The sequence below is a fragment of the Nyctereutes procyonoides genome, unplaced genomic scaffold (genome assembly GCF_905146905.1).
Source record: "Nyctereutes procyonoides isolate TBG_1078 unplaced genomic scaffold, NYPRO_anot_genome, whole genome shotgun sequence".
NCBI classification, from domain to species: Eukaryota; Metazoa; Chordata; class Mammalia; order Carnivora; family Canidae; genus Nyctereutes; species Nyctereutes procyonoides.
In genome coordinates this window covers 26,805,292-26,822,081 of record NW_026575134.1, presented here as the reverse complement: position 1 = coordinate 26,822,081, position 16,790 = coordinate 26,805,292, and positions in this window count along the sequence as shown.

The following is a 16,790-nucleotide window of genomic DNA, read 5'->3' as shown; positions in this document are numbered from 1 at the left end:
ATACAGCAGGATAAACTCTTGATTGGGAACTAAAAACTTATTTTCGGTCCTGGCTCTGCCACACTGTGACATTCTGTACATTGTTTAAAGTCTCTAAAGCTCAGTTTTGTACCCTTTTAAGATATGAAGGTGAATTTATAAAGTCCTCTTCATATCTAGAATTCTGAGTCTCTTAAATTAGCATCTTTGTTGTGTGTCAACAACAATCATGATGGAAAATTCAGAATTCATCCGGAAAAAGTTAACCAAGTACTGCAGGGTCAAATATAAAATCCTAAACAGTGAGAAAATACACATGTTGCATACACAAATAGAAAGCAAATAAATAAAACATCAAACCCTTCAGGGGTTCCTTGTTAGCCCACTTAGTTCTCCTATTGCTTGATATCCTAAAGAGACATACTTTATACAAATTTTATGTTGTTGTAAAAATTTAATATGAATATACTATCAATTTTCCCATTGGGTTTTCAATTATTTCCTACACTGTTTAGCATGCATGTGAGTGGCATGCATGAAAACAAAACTTGTCCTGATATCTTTTCCCTTTGGTGGGTCTGGATATTATCCCAGAACAGTGAAGCACAAAAGGTTAAAAGAGGTAGTAAATGAAATATAGATGAAAGATAGAAAATGTTCATACAGCTTGGGAAGAGTTTATCTCTAAAAATAGCCGCCTAAATTAAACAGAGATCTTCCTAAAGCAGGAGCTACTAATAGAGCTAGATCATTAAAAAGAAATACTTTTGATGTGTCATAAAACTTGGAATAAGAAAGCAGCACTTGCTTAAACTAATAAAGGTACATTAGGGTATGGGAAATGGAAAGACTTGCTAAAGAGAGCAACTGCTGTTTAATGACCAAAAAGGGAAGGAGGCAGAGAGCAGGAATCTTCATACAGCAGAAGCCGACATTTTGAAGTTTCAATTTACCTCTAGGCAAGAACAATCATCATTCTCCAGTGGGGGTAAAAATAATAATGTCTTCATCAGTTAGATTCTGATGGATCAGTCTAACCCCCTGGGAATAGAAGCTGAGGAAATGATCAGATAATGTCTTGACATCAGGCCTTCTGGGAGAGGGTAAGATAGTTTTCTGGGACATCATCCTGCTGGGAGTTATCTAAATGAAGACTATGGGAGTCATGGACTTCTCCAGGCTAACGTTCCTTTTAAATGCTCTTTATATGGATCATCTTCCAGGTCCTGACCAAATCCTCCCAATGCTGGGATAGAGCAGGGGAAGCTTCTTCATTCAAAGAGCTTTTGCTTGGGATGTTGAGTTTGGTTTTCACTGCTGAAACTATGGTGGGGAAGTCCGGTGAAGAACTCTCTCTCAAGACAAAGTATGGAAGTTCCTTGAATAAAGGACATATACTGAATAATCAGAAACAGGTTAAAGTTCATAAAGTGCCTCTTGACTAGGTAAAGAAAATATGAAGAGACAACTTTGTACTCATCACTCCGACTGAACAGCTAACCAAAGTTGCCTTCCATTGGTCAAACCTCAAATGCCTTATCGAGTGTTGGTAATATGCTAGGCTTTGGAGACCTGGGACGTAGAATAGTAATAGTGGCTGGGCTACCTGAAGAATCCCAGAGCATTGTTTGAGTTCTAAGATGCACAAAACCATTTGAATTCTTCTGGACAAGAATGGACATGCTAATTTCCAGAACTGTTTTTATTTTAAGCTTTCCTGTTACATAAGTAGCAAATAATCTACCAATTCATGTGATAAATGGAAAAGGATAAGCATTGACCATTTAAATATCATAGGCTGGTTTTCTAGGAAGCAGACCCTGAAATGGAGAGCTGTGTGTACATACAGATCATCCCTGTGGGGATGTTCTCAGCAATGACGCCTACAAGGAAATGAGGTAAGCAGAATCTCGATGAGGGAGAAGTTGGACTGTGATATGGTTGCAACAGAGGTCTCAGCCAACCCCACGGGGAGCTCTGGAACCTTCAGAAATGTCCTTTACTGAGGTGAGGGGGCTGAGCTTTGGTATCCCCAATTGGATCAGTCACTGAATGCAAAAGGCCCCTGGAAAGGGTGCATGTGTTGTGCACGGTATCTCCCCTTGTTGTACACTACTTCCAGGAAACCTACTTTTCAGCTACAGGCTACCAGTTGCCAATGGAGGGTGTGGCACAGCACAGCACTCACAACTGCAATGGGATGTGTTACTCTGTACGTACTTAAAATCCAGCTTTTCATCCACTGTCAATGTGACAGTTCGTATTGCTTAATTGCCCTTCGCCTCACTTACCACATCTGGAAACGAAGATTGTAACGGTGCCTACTTCACAAAGTTGTTTCAAAAGTAAAATACAAATCAGACAATTAGAATAGTGACTGACTTATAGGAAGCAATTAATAAGGATCAGTCATACTTGATTTTTATAATCAAGCCTTTCTAAATATGGTTAACATAGTAAAGTATCTAATAATACAGTCGATCTTCATTTGTTTATAGATTCTGTATCTGACGATTCATCTTTATGCTAAAATATATCTTCCCGTGGTTTTTCAAAGACATGTACAGAGGGATCCCTGGGTGGCGCAGCGGTTTGGCGCCTGCCTTTGGCCCAGGGCGCGATCCTGGAGACCCGGGATCGAATCCCACGTCGGGCTCCCGGTGCATGGAGCCTGCTTCTCCCTCTGCCTGTGTCTCTGCCTCTCTCTCTCTCTTTCTCTCTGTGACTATCATAAATAAATAAAAATTTAAAAAAATTTAAAAAAGACATGTACAGAACGGGCAAAAAAGGCACAGAAAAGACTTAGTGTACATATTTGCAGCTGAGGTACAAAAAATGTGATGCTCTGCCTTCTGGTTGCAGCTCTCTTCTTGTCACCAGTGTCCTTTTTTCACATTTTTTGTGCTTTTTGTTAGTGATTCTGCTGTTTTAAAATGGCCCCTAAATGTCGTGCTGAAATGCTGTCTAGTGCTCCGAAGTGCAAGAAGGCTGTGCTATGCCTCATAAAGAAAATATGTGTGTTAGATAAGCATCATTCAGGCATGAGTTAGAGTACTGCTGGCTCTTAGTCCAATGTTAATGAATCAATAGTAATATTAAATAAGGTGTCTTTCAGCAGGGACACACATAAAGCAAGGTTATGTATTGACTGGTTGACAAAAATATTGCAAGCAAAGGCTCACAGGACTCTAAATCTGTATCTCCCCCAGGAAGAATGGTTCAGTATTTGCTAATTCAGCGTTCATGGTGACTTTATAGAACATAACTACCACAAATGAGAATCAGCTATAATAATAATAAAATAATAACAATAATAATGTATTATTTCTTGAGTCCTAGGTATTTCACATTTATTCTCAGGGGGCTGTTGCTGCCCCATTTCAAGTCCTCAGCCCACTGCCACATTTGCCTGAAGTGTTGGGAGACAATTTTTAGTATGCTGATTGCTTTGTGCCTCAAGAACATGAGCCTCTCTGACTCTGCCAATGAGGTCTCTCAGCTGTATGTGAATGCAGCTCAGAAATGTGAGCAAGTTCAAGTCCTGGGGTCAGCGAACCAACGGGGAATGGAATATTGTAGGTAGATACCCCTGCATCACAGCAATCCTGTGGGACAATTTTGAGGCATACTACATCTCAGAATTTCCCAGTGGAATTTAGGAGGAGTTTCCAGTAGGGTTAATCAACCATGGTGGCCAGCCTCCAAGGTGGCCCCCAATGGTCTTTACTTCCAAGGAAAACCTGCCCTCTATATTCCCTTTTCATGTTGATTAGGGATGATCTGTGTAATCAGTAGGATATTAAGGAAGTAAAAAAAAAACAAAAACAAAAACAAACAAACAAACAAACAAAAAGGGTACTAAGGAAGTTACATTGTCCGGTTTCTGAGGATATGTCATGAAATATAGTGGGGCTTCAAGCTTTGGCCTCTCTTGGATCACTTGCTCTGGGGAAAGACAGCTGTCATGTATTAAAAATATTCAAACATGGATATGTACCTCCACAAAGGTACATGTTATGAGAAACTGAGACCTCATACGTTGCCAGCAGCAATGTACTAGCCATGTGGGTAAGCCATCAGGGAAGCAGATCCACCAGCCCCAGTCAATCTTCAAGATGACTGTCTCCCTAACCAACATCTTACTTCAAACTCAGGAGAGCCTCCAAGGCAGAATTACCCAGCTAAGCTTTTCAAATTTCTAACAGAAACTTATGCAACATGAAACACCTGGGTGGCTCAGTCAGTTAAGGGGCTGCCTGTGGCTCTGGTTATGATCTCAAGGTCCTGGGATTGAGCCCTGTTCTGCCACTTCTCTGTTACCCACCCCCCCTACCCCCTGCCTACCCTGCTCATGCTCCCTCTCTCTAATAAATAAATAAAATCTTTTTAAAAAGAGAAATTTGTGTGACATAATAAACTGTTTTAATTCACTTAGTGTTGGGGCGATTTGTTACACAGCAATAGATAACCTATATACCCAAATACTAAGACAGATTTCATTGGCTTTACTCCTTTCTGTCTCATTTTCCCCACTCTCATATGTATGCTTCATAGAATCATCTCAAAAGTAAACTATATATGCCCACCATTTTCTTATTTCAGGGTCTGCTTTTAGGGGAGTTCAATCTTTGAATCTTGGTACTGAAAAGGCTCTTGAAAGCACACTCTTAAGATGAGATCCTGGGATTGGGTTACCTACTAGTCAATGGATCTCATTTCTGGTGCTAAGTGGTGTGATGATATCTGAAAAGCTGTGATGTCATGATTACTAACCTCTCACTGTGAGTTGATTAAGGGTTAGATACAAGTAGAAAGGGATATGTTGGCTATACGAAGGTTTTAATTATTGAAAAATAGTGGGGAAAATGGCACATAGTGGATTAAATTGGCTTCTACTCATTGTCCTAGAAGCCTTGAAAAGAAATAATGGCAAGCATAAGTCAATCAGCTATTCATTCCAAGTATTTTGTGAAAAGGAGGAGGCATTCCTATCAGATTTTAAAGAAAACCCCATTCCCTGCAGCAGGAGTGTCAGCCACGTATTTAATCAGAAACATAGTAGAGCTGTAAAGACTTAGCACACTGGCAGCTTTCCTATCTAACACAAAAGCCTTATTAGGGACATGTAATAGCTTCACATGAGGTGTACGTCTCACAAAATTATGCTCGACTTCTTCAGTATCTACTCCTGATTCCTCTCATTGCTTCTAGACTAACAACTGGAATCAGATCTCAGAAAACACAGAGATATACAATCTTACATTGGTAGAAATTTTCTTACTTATCCAAGAACTACAGAATTAGTTAATATGTACAACAGTGACTAGTGAGATAATACTGGGTTGGACTAGGAAATATGGAATGTGAGGCTGCATGGAGGAATTCATTGACATAGCAACTCTCTCCCATGATCAGAATTTAATATCCTGGCAAGGATGCTTGGACACAGTCCAAACGTTAAAATGGTATGACTCCCACAACTTGAACAGGACAGTGACCTACAACAAGTGAGTGTTTTTGTGTCAAAAATGCCTTGGATAAAGAGAGAAAAAAACTTCAAGAGGTGAACATGAAAATATGTTTTTTTTAAAATATGTTTATTATGTAAAATCAGTAAACCCACCAGCTAATTCCGCCCTAGGAGGGTTCAGAATTAACTACATTTATGAAAGCAGTAAGACTACACCAGTAAGAGAGAGGCACAAGGGCTTCATTGAAAAAATGTAATGGTGTCTGTCCTCTATAGATCAAGATTAATACAATAAAAGATGCTGCAATGGATCTGGGTTCCCCAGTATCAATGAGGACAGTACAACTCAGAGAACAGAGGCAAAGTGGTGGCACTTAATCTTCTGAGGCAAGGTGGATAGATTACTATCATAAGCAATAAGTCTGGGGTAGAAACAAGTGAGCCTTGACACTCAGGGAATTGTTGCAACAGCTGATAGGCCGCGGTCTTCCTGGAGACGGACAGCCAACAAAGAATTGCTTAACTTATATCAAAAGCTGGTGAATTCAGTTACAGCAATGGACAATCAGGCTCTGTCACCTAGCTGCCAGATTGGTGCCATTTTGAAACTCAGTAGAGTCCATCTACTGAAGGAAAAGGTGGGTTTTCCTGAAAAAAAGTCTTACAATGCATCAGCACATATATAAAATATTCTCTCAACACTTTCCCCTAAAGGTTTTACGGCTATTGTTCAGTATAAATGTACACTGGAGTAAAGGAAATATGTTTTAATATTTTAGAGTTCTCAGAAAAGGGGTTGATTTGATAACCAGGAGACTGGAAGTGCTGGGATGACTCCCTGTTAGAATAGTGAAAGTGTATAGATTCCAGGTAACAAATAAAATACTAGGTCAGGGAGCCCAATGGGCCATAGAACTGTCCTGTGTCTAATTTTTTTTTTTATCTTCCATTGGGATTTATAAGTTGGTGGAAAGCATCTAAAACTGCCCCACTGGCCAAGAAATATATCAGAAGTAATATATACCCCCAGGTGAATTTCAAGTGATACCTTAAAATATTTGTTTTTTTTTTTTTCCTTAAAATATTTGAATAGGGATTGCTGTACTCAGCATATCCCTACCTTTAAATCATTGCAATGGTCTCTGCAAGAAACAGATGAATCACGGCAGATTAGGGCTATCATCATTTAAACATACCTAAATGATGGTCCCAACCACATCTACTCTACTGAATATATATTTTAAAAGAACAGATTAACATAGGCTTGATAGTATATAGGGGGTCACAGATGTGACAAATGTGTTCTTTTCAATCTCCAACAGGAAAAAGAATCAAAGCAGCTTTCATTCACTGCTGAAAGCTGGGAAGATAGCACTTCACATTTACTCACTTCATAATGGCTATGTGAACATTCTAGCCCTCATGCACAGTAATGTCCAGGAGCCTAATACTTCCTTGGTAGCTGAAGAATATCATCCTGGGTCCTCTATATTAAGAGAGGGGATAATGTGAAAAATGCCCCAAATCTCCATGGAGGAGTAAATGACTTCTAGTTCCTGGGAGTACTGCCAAGAAAGGGCTTTCAGCTCTTAATCCCCTTGGGAATCTCCTGGAAAGAAGGCCCTTAACCTGGTCTGTGGAAAGAGTCACATTAACCTGGTCCATGCCCTCTTCTGGAGTGGCCTAACTTCAATGACTGATCTGTGTGGGGGTATGAAGATTGGACAGACTCAGCCCACTTGGGAAAAAAAACTCTAAAGAAGAAATTTCATTCCAGCCCCAGAGTTTCTCTAAAATTGCATCATAACTCATCGCCTTCTGACCAGTCAGCCTCTCATTTACCGTCTCTTCTAATAGCCCTCCCTAATAAACCCCCTGCACACTAATTTACGTCTCAGAATCTCATTCCTTAGACACTCAATCTGAAGCATCAGAGTATTTGAACCTAGTAAAGAAAGAAAATGGCAACTACTTTGGATGCCCTGTCAAAACATATGCATGTGAGACTGTGGAATATAAAACTCACAGAAACTCAAAGGACTACCACTTCCAAGATATGCTGGAACACTGCTTCTAAGGTAATGCAAAAATTACTGTTAATTTTTATATCTTCCCCGTTAAGGAAGATACATAGTGTTTGGTGTGCCACTTTGATATTGCAGGCAGAGAGTGATTTTCAAAGCAGAAAAGGATTCTGTTGTAGATATCAGCTTTAGTACAGCTCGCCCTTCAGCTCAGGCCACAACAGATCCACTGATGCTAGAGCATCTATGGTTGATAAGGACGACATGTGGAGTCTCTAGTAAGTATAATAGAAAAATTACAATGAAGCTCCCTAGTGTTCCAGGGCAAAGCCATGTCTTCTGCATTACTCATCATTTGAAAATCTGCTACTAGGCCTTACTAGAGACTAAATGCTACACCACGGGAAATAAAATAGCTATAAAATGTAGCTGCCTAGAACTGGTTGGTATTGTAAGACTCACCCAGTTAGACACGTGCAGAAGCAATCCATCATATGGTAACAACAAATCTGGTATTTGAGCCGAGCAGGACTAAAAGACAAAAGGAAGTTATGTACCAGATACTCTACAGCCCAAGAGCACCTACCAATGCTGTACCAACACGTCACCCTCAGCTCACAATGTGGACTTCTGGTCACCTCCTAAAATCAGCTGACATATGACAAAGGAAATCAGGCTTGGCTCATGGATGGAAGAGCTCAAAACACTGATGTGAGCAAGAACGGACTGCAGGAGCTCTGATGAGAGGGAAACCCTTCCAGCAAGCAGAACACTGACATGTATATTTGATCAACTACTTCTATAGAATAGAGATCGACAAGCAACAGCTCATGGGCCAGATATAGCCAACTGCCTATTCTTGTAAATAAAGTTTTATTGGAAATAGCCAGAGTCACTTTTTTTTCCCTATTGTCTATATCTACTTTCACACTTCAATGACAGAATCAAAACAGAGTTGCAACAAGGACTACGTGGCCTGCAAAACCAGATATTTAATTGTTTAGTATCTAGCCTGACCCCTGAAGAGGTCTGAAAGAGTGAGGTCAGATGATTGGAAACAAGAAGATTTGTACAAAAATTATGTAAACAGACTTATGAGAATAAGCGCAGATTGTGCAGGTCATGCTATCTCACTTCACAGCCATTAGGAAGCATCTACCTTAGACGGAGCACTGAATAAGAGATAGATAAATGTATCCAGAGGTGGTTACCCACATTCCTTCTGTGAGCACGCTAATGTTTGCACAACGGCCGGTAAACAAAGTAGACACGGTGGTGGAGAGGAAGGCTATTTTTAGATCCATTAGTATGAACTGCCTCCGAGTGAGGCTGACCTAGCAAATGCTGCTGCTGGCATGTCAGTAGCAAAAACGTACTGATCTCCTGTAAGTAGGATCCCCTAGCACGACTGACCATTCACTTGGCAAAGTTGCTTGCTTTGAGCGCCGTCAATTCTGGAACGCAACCATTCCTCTCTTCAGGAATTATTATTTATTTTGGGTAGGAGCTCCCCTGCCTGGCCCACATTTCCTGAGCTGTCAGTATCATCCATAGACTCAAAGAATATTTGAATTGTTGACATAAAATACCACCTCCCATTGTCTCAGACTAAGGCAACCATTTTATGATTAAGAAGGTACACACGACTATGGATTTAACAGATCCTACCACATACAGCGTCACTCAAAAACTACTATCCTGATTGAATTTTTTTTTTTTTCTGATTGAACTTTTGAAAGGCCTTTTAAAGATTTGGCTGAGGAACTAAATTAAATACAATAACCTGAATGGTTGTCCTCTAGGATGTGGCATGTACTTTGACCCAACTACATTAGGTAGAAGTAGCACTGGCCTCTTTTGTTGTCAGCCTCATTGACTAACTTGGGAAAATTTCACCTTTCTTACTCACTATTATTAGTTAAATTGTATCCACCAAAAAAAATATGTCAAAGTCTTAACCTCCAGTCCCTGTAAATGTAATTTCATTTGGGAATAGAGCCAGTACACGTGACTATGGAATTAACAGATCCTGCCACATACAGCATAACTCAAATACTACTATCCTTATATGTGAATATCTTCTCCTCCTAAGGATGCTAGTCATTTGGATTAGACCCCATCCCAATGGCCTCTCTTGACTTGTCCTGTGGTCTATATTTGAAGAAAACTGAGTCAATATACTTATCTTTAAAAGCCATCACAAGCTGATTGTAATTACCTATATTTCATGAGTAGGTAAATAAGACTTAAAAAAAAAAAAAAGGCTAAAGAACCTGATCAAGATCGCACAGTAGTTAGCAGGAGACAACTCTACAATGGTTACAAATCTTTAGCTCTTTTTTTTAATAAATTTATTTTTTATTGGTGTTCAATTTGCCAACGTATAGAATAACACCCAGTGCTCATCCCATCAAGTGCCCCCTTCAGTGCCTGTCACCCAGTCATCCCCACCCCCGCCCACCTCCCTTTCCACCACCCCTTGTTCGTTTCCCAGAGTTAGGAGTCTCTCATGTTCTGTCTCCCTTTGTGATATTTCCCACTCATTTTTTCTCCTTTCCCCTTTATTCCCTTTCACTGTTTTTTATATTCCCCAAATGAATGAGACTGTATAATGTTTGTCCTTCTCCGATTGACTTATTTCACTCAGCATCATACCCTCCAGTTCCGTCCACGTCGAAGCAAATGGTGGGTATTTGTTGTTTCTAATGGCTGAGGAATATCCCACTGTATCCATAGACCTCAGCTTCTTTATCCATTCATCTTTCGATGGACACCGAGGCTCCTTCCACAGTTTGGCTATTGTGGACATTGCTGCTAGAAACATCGGGGTGCAGGTGTCCTGCCGTTTCATTGCATCTGTATCTTTGGGGTAAATCCCCAGCAGTGCAGTTGCTGGTTTGTAGGGCAGGTCTATTTTTAACTCTTTGAGGAACTTCCACACAGTTTTCCAGAGTGGCTGCACCAGCTCACAATCCCACCAACAGTGCAGGAGGGTTCCCCTTTCTCCACATCTTCTCCAACATTTGTGGTTTCCTGCCTTGTTAATTTTCCCCATTCTCACTGGGGTGAGGTGTATCTCATTGTGGTTTTGATTTGTATTTCCCAGATGGCCAGTGATGCGGAGCATTTCCTCATGTGCTTGTTGGCCATGTCTAGGTCTTCCTCTGTGAGATTTCTCTTCATGTCTTTTGCCCATTTCCTGATTAGATTGTTTGTTTCTTTGCTGTTGAGTTTAATAAGTTCTTTATAGATCTTGGAAACTAGCCCTTGATCTGATATGTCATTTGCAAATATCTTCTCCCATTCTGTAGGTTGACTTGTGGTTTTGTTGACTGTTTCTTACATCTTCACATAATATCATTGTAAGTTTTACCTCCTTCACATGCCACTTAGATTATCTTACCCAATTCACATAAATATATACACAATAAATGTAAAACCCCAAACCCTTGCTACAAATAGAGAATAGAGAGAATACAAATAGAGAATAACCATAAAAGTGTACGTAATAAGAAATTTATCTCCGACAAATGTAATGGCTACTGACATCCACACTCTAATGTATGAGGTGATTCTAAAAGACTCTTCTTGTTTTGGGCATTAGTTGCTTCCCTCCCCCAGCTTCTGTTTTACTTCAGCTGAGCTGCTCAAAACGGAGTACAACATGCACTTACCCTCTCATTCCCACCACGGAGCACGCCATTAGAGTCATGGTTACCACAGTTCTGAAAACTGCTTACATTATAAAGGCACGGTCTACGAGATTCTTCTCCCTATTGAATTGTTTCCTTCTAAAACATTTGTTAGTGTTCAATACTTAACTTGATTGAATGCACTTACCTCTCGATATAACACTTTTCAGCAATATACCTAAGAAAAGTTTATGCATACATCCCCAGTTCTAAATGCAACATTTACAACGTGCAGTGGAAAGACAATGTGTGGTAATGGCTATGAGTTACATTCCAGATACAACTGATGGGAAATCAGAACCATGGTGCGTCTTTTGAAAAGCAACTCTGGGCAGCAACGAAGGGGATGTGGGTCCCAAACTTGCTGGTGCTAAGAGAGGCATCGCAGGGTCGTTCATACTCAGTGGGAGCCATTTCCTGCCATCCTGAGCTTGTGCTGAAGAGATCTCCACAGTATCTTTTATGCTTAGCCCTCGTTCGACTAATGCTGTTCAATGTTCTCCTCATCCCCACAAAACTAACTTTTTGCTAAAGAAAACGAGAAAAAAAAAGGAGAAAAATAGTTATAATAGAAGAAGAGATGTTACTGCAAAGAAGCAACTCTTAATAAAATAAACACGTTGGTGATCAGAAAGTGATGTTTTAAGTACCCTCTATCCTAAACAAACACAGTTTGAGCTTTAGATAGTTTGTTTTAGTTGCGATTTGGGAAGTTTGTCACAGATTTTGGGTTGGTGTGAAACACATTATAATTTATCTCACTTAAAATAAGGGGAAATTGACTCGCAGTTCCTGTTTGCATGCAGAATGTCAGCTTTTCTGCGATGGATTACTGGTGACAGTAGGCAGGTATCTCTCTGTCTGTTTATCTCATCTTAACCAGAGGTGGGCCATAACACAGAAAATGCAGAGTTTCAAAAGAAAATGAAATCGTAATACAAAAAAAAAAATCTTAGGGGAAAAAAAAGAAAATAAGCATACTGAACATGATGAAGACCAAGGTAGTATCATCACTTACATCTCAATTTCCTGATATGAAAAATAACAAAGTATAATTTCTGGGACAGAAAAAGAAAATTCCCAATAAAAATTTTATTTTTTTAGGATTTATGTATTTATTTTAAGAGAGAGAGAGACAGAGAGCAGAGAGTGTGTGCACACAGGGCGGGAGGTTGGGGCAGAGGGAGAAACTTTAGCAGACTCCTCAGTGAGCACAGTGGGTGGAGCTTGATGCAGGACTTGATCTCAAAATCTTAGGATCACAACCTGAGCTGAGACTAAAGAGTCAGACGTTTAACTGACTGAGCCACCCAGGTGCCCTCCCCCTTACAAATTTTAAATGTTATGTATCATATGGCCTTTTACATAGGAGCTGACGTACAAAAACATATGGACATGATATGAATATGGCTTTTAATGGTAAAGACACACAAAAATAGCCAAGAATATGCTGGTAAAGCATAGTTTCATGATGACAAGTTAATGGATGGTTAACATATTTGAAAATGATAAACTGCACATGTAATAATGTATAATCTATTCCTCTAGACTCCTGCTTCTTTTCTCTCCCTCTCCCTCACTCTCCTTCTAAACACTATTTCTCAGAACCGAAGTTTGGATACAATACAAGTGGGATAACAGGGATGTACTTACTTTGATGAAAGGAAAGACACTGACATTCCACGTTGGTGGCTAGGACCAAAAGCTACTCAGACGTTATTGGGACTTCACTGAGACTAAATCATAATCCCAACCATGTTTTCCTACGTGATCTTCAAAGAAGGATTTTCTCCCGTATGCTTTCTGAATGACCTTGCACGGTTTTGACATTTGGCTTACAATCAACAAATACCTTTTAATTGCCTAATGCAGAGGAGCCACTCCATCTTAGATGGGGAATGGTACACGGAGCCTACTTAGCTGGTCATTATCTTGAGCCGACATTCAGCTGATACTGCTGTATTAAGAAGAGACTGGAGTCTTCTTGATAAATACGTTCCTCTGCTAGCTGAGCTGACCAAGAAGAGAACAAAGAAATCAGAACGGAGGAATTGGTGCGAAGCCTGGCTTATCTACTAATGACCATTGCACAGATATAGATACATCATGCACACTTAGAGTTGAAATATTCATAAGTCCTACCTTTGCCTTTGACTATGGAGACAGTCTATGCATAATTGATCTCCCTTCTATTGGCATCAATTTTTTGCTATGCTCTGAATAAATATCTTTGCGTTACTCTTTCAGATAATTCCATACACACACATAATAAATATATGCATTATCTATACTCACACACATTTTATATGTGTGTATAGATCACATGTGTGTATATATCATATATATCACATAAATATATCACACACACTCTAAATGCCTGGCCTACTTAGTGGGTGCTATTGAATAAGTAGCTGTTGTTACTATTTTTTGTTATCCCTTTATAATCCGTTCATTGAAGAGACAGCAAACATCTTCCTGAGGCTGAGATCTATGAAGGCTTAAGCAAAATAGCCAGAAGATCAATTTGTTGAAGGTGTGTTACAACAGTATCCCAAGCAAGTATATCACAGCTGCATTATTTTTTTTTCATATGAAAGTTATGGTTATGTGCTTTGTACTGTTTTCCCAAATAAGATAAATAAATATAGAACCATCCATAAGAAAACAGGTCATGACAGTTTCATAAATTGAATGTGCCTCATTCTTACTGCCTTCGTAGGGTCAGAATTGTGTCAGGCCATTGAATTAGCTTTGCTCTGAGGCTGGCATCCGCGGAACCAGAGTGAAAGTGGGGAATCTACTCTGAGGCTGCACAGGAAGCCAAAGGTGGGAAGATGACATAACTACTGTTCCTAAGAGGAAGCCAGGCTCCAAACACCAAGAACCACATACACACATGTATATACAGCACACACAGAGATAGACCCACCTACCTACCTCCATACATATCTATATAGGCCCAAGTATTTCTAACTTGGATGGGACAAGATATAGGGTGAAAAATAGGTAATCAGCAAATAAGAGAAGATATGCCAGAAACGTAAATAAGTGCTACAACTTATTTTACCGTGCTGTTTCAGGCACGTGTACTAAGTTTAGCACAGCTCATTTGGCCAAAATAAAAGCATAATAAAGAAAGACTTCCTCAATATATCTGACATCAGACCTCTACAGATAAAAAAAAAATCTCCTTTGACCCTCTGTAATGAGTATGGAGGTAATGTACCTCCATCCATTTATCTGAACGGTATAAGAAGCATTAAGAGAAAGTGGGCAAAGAAAACAAAGTCACTTCCTTCTCTCCAAAATGGACCTTGGAAAAATTCTCATTTTGTAGTCTCCACCACGCTGGTGGCCCTACTTTATCACTTGTCCCTGTGCCCCTATATGCTTCCCTTCTCCGTGCAAACATGGAGCTGTGCACAAACATGCACCTGGATTCAGGCCAGAAGGATCATCAGTCACCGCCTAACTTGCCTACTGCTTTCTTCTCTATTTTTCTCTAACCTGAGCTCTTAACCCATCACCAAAAAGGAAAGAGGAGACAGAGGCCACTGGTGAATTTTGTATTTCATGAATCTTGTAATCCAGGCCAGGCTTCAATTGTTCCCTCTGATTTTTCAAGAACTCTATGAATCAAACATCACTTGCTTGGGGTTGGATCCCTGAGGGCTACCCGCGGCTAAGCCCTCTGCTATCCAGGACAGCCAGCACAAAGGAAGGCCACGCGAGGTCAAGGCTCTTTGTGGCCAACTCATCGCCTTTTCTCACGAAGCACAGCTTTCAAAGACAGGGTTCAGGAGGAAGGCCATCAAGGGTAACTGAATTTGTTCAAAGAAATACGGCCTCATGTTTGCTTGTTTGATTTTTCCAGGGGGTTGCAAAATATTTGCATTTGGTGAGAAGAATACCTTACACACACAGAGTTCAGTGTGCCGTAGAGAAAAATGTTACCGTGTTATTATACCCTACCCTCTGAGGTAGATAGGTCAGACATAATTTTGATATTTTGATAGATGAGAAAATGGAATCCCAGAGAGTTGAAATAATTGAATCACAGTGTTACACCTTTCAGTAGGGAGGATAGATCTGGAGTCCCAAACCCAGAGCTCTTTTCACTACACTACACGACCCACATTATCTATCAGAAATTTGGAAATTCTGTGTGCTTATATGACTAAGTTATTTTCTTGGGTGAAGCCCATTCTTCATCTGCTTTCTTTTTTTTTTTTTTAAGATTTTCTTTATTTATTTGATAGAGAGAGAAAGAGCAAGTAAGAGAGAGCAAAAGTGGGAGAAGGAGAAGGACAAGCAGATTCCCCACCTGCTGAGCAGGGAGCCCAATGCAGGACTTGACCAGCCCAATGCAGGTCAAAGACCCTGAGGTGTTTAATGGACTGAGCCATCCAGGTGCCCCTTCATCAAGAAGAAAGTATATAGTGTCTGGATTATCTCTCTCCCCTTGCTTTTCTCTGCAGTCTTACAGTAACTACTTTTCCATCTTTTCATAAGACTCAAAATAGGATCTGGTTATGAAGGACAATATTCTCCAGCCGTAAGAAACAGCCTTCTTAAGGGTACGAGGAGCGCAAATACTCTTAAAAATGTGTATATGAATAGGATCGCTTCCTTTTCTTGACAAACATCCTCAACTCTCCTGCCCCACTCAGGGACTAATTAAGTTGCTAATAAGCAAGAAATGACCTCTATGCCATGCAGACAGGTTTTAGGCAATTATTTCTGTAAAATACTAGGAAAGACATGTTGGAGATCAGTTCTCATAATCTAAGAATCTGATGTCTGACCTGAAACAGCCAAATGCATGCTGCACAGAGTCCTGGGAGTCATCAGACCTGGATTCCTGACAGGCAATGGTCTTGGCCCCATGCTGCATATTTGCCACTCTCTTGACTCTCCAAATCCACTTTCCATACTTCTCTCCCATCCATGCCTGGGAAGCTGTCCCCATGGATTCCTCAACATGCTCTTCAGGCCTCTGCTTCTGTTTAGGTTTGTCCAATGAGGCATCAGCAAGAAACCAGAGGATAGGAAGACAGTGGGATTAGGGTACTTATTTTGCATCTTCCTCCACATAGGGATCACTCCATCAAAGCTTTTAGTTCCTGTCAAGCAAACATTATTTGTGGTTGTTCTTTCTTCTCTGCTCTTCAGGTCTGGGGCAGTCACAACGAGGTTCCATGTTAGAACTCTCAGATAATTGAACTCCCTATTCATGCCTCTGTAAATAGCCCTTATACGAAATTCTTCTCAATTTAATCTATGGTATGGGAGTTATGTTTCCTGTTGGCATTTTTACTGATATAGACCAGTTACTTTATCTCTCTGAATTTCTTTTTCCTCATTTAAAAAAAATGAGTATAATAATCTACCTCATATGATTCTTGTAAGAATCAAAATTTGTAGTTGATAAAAAATTAACAAGGGCTATTTAGGTGTTGGGAGATTGACTAGGCTCTAGAAATCCAGCAATGAATCATACAGATAAAGTATGTCAGTTACATATTGCTACATAACAAACCAACCCCCCCCCCAAATTCCACAGCTTGAAATAACTATTTTACTTACTCATGAATCTGTGGGCCAATAATTTGGGCTTTATTTTTT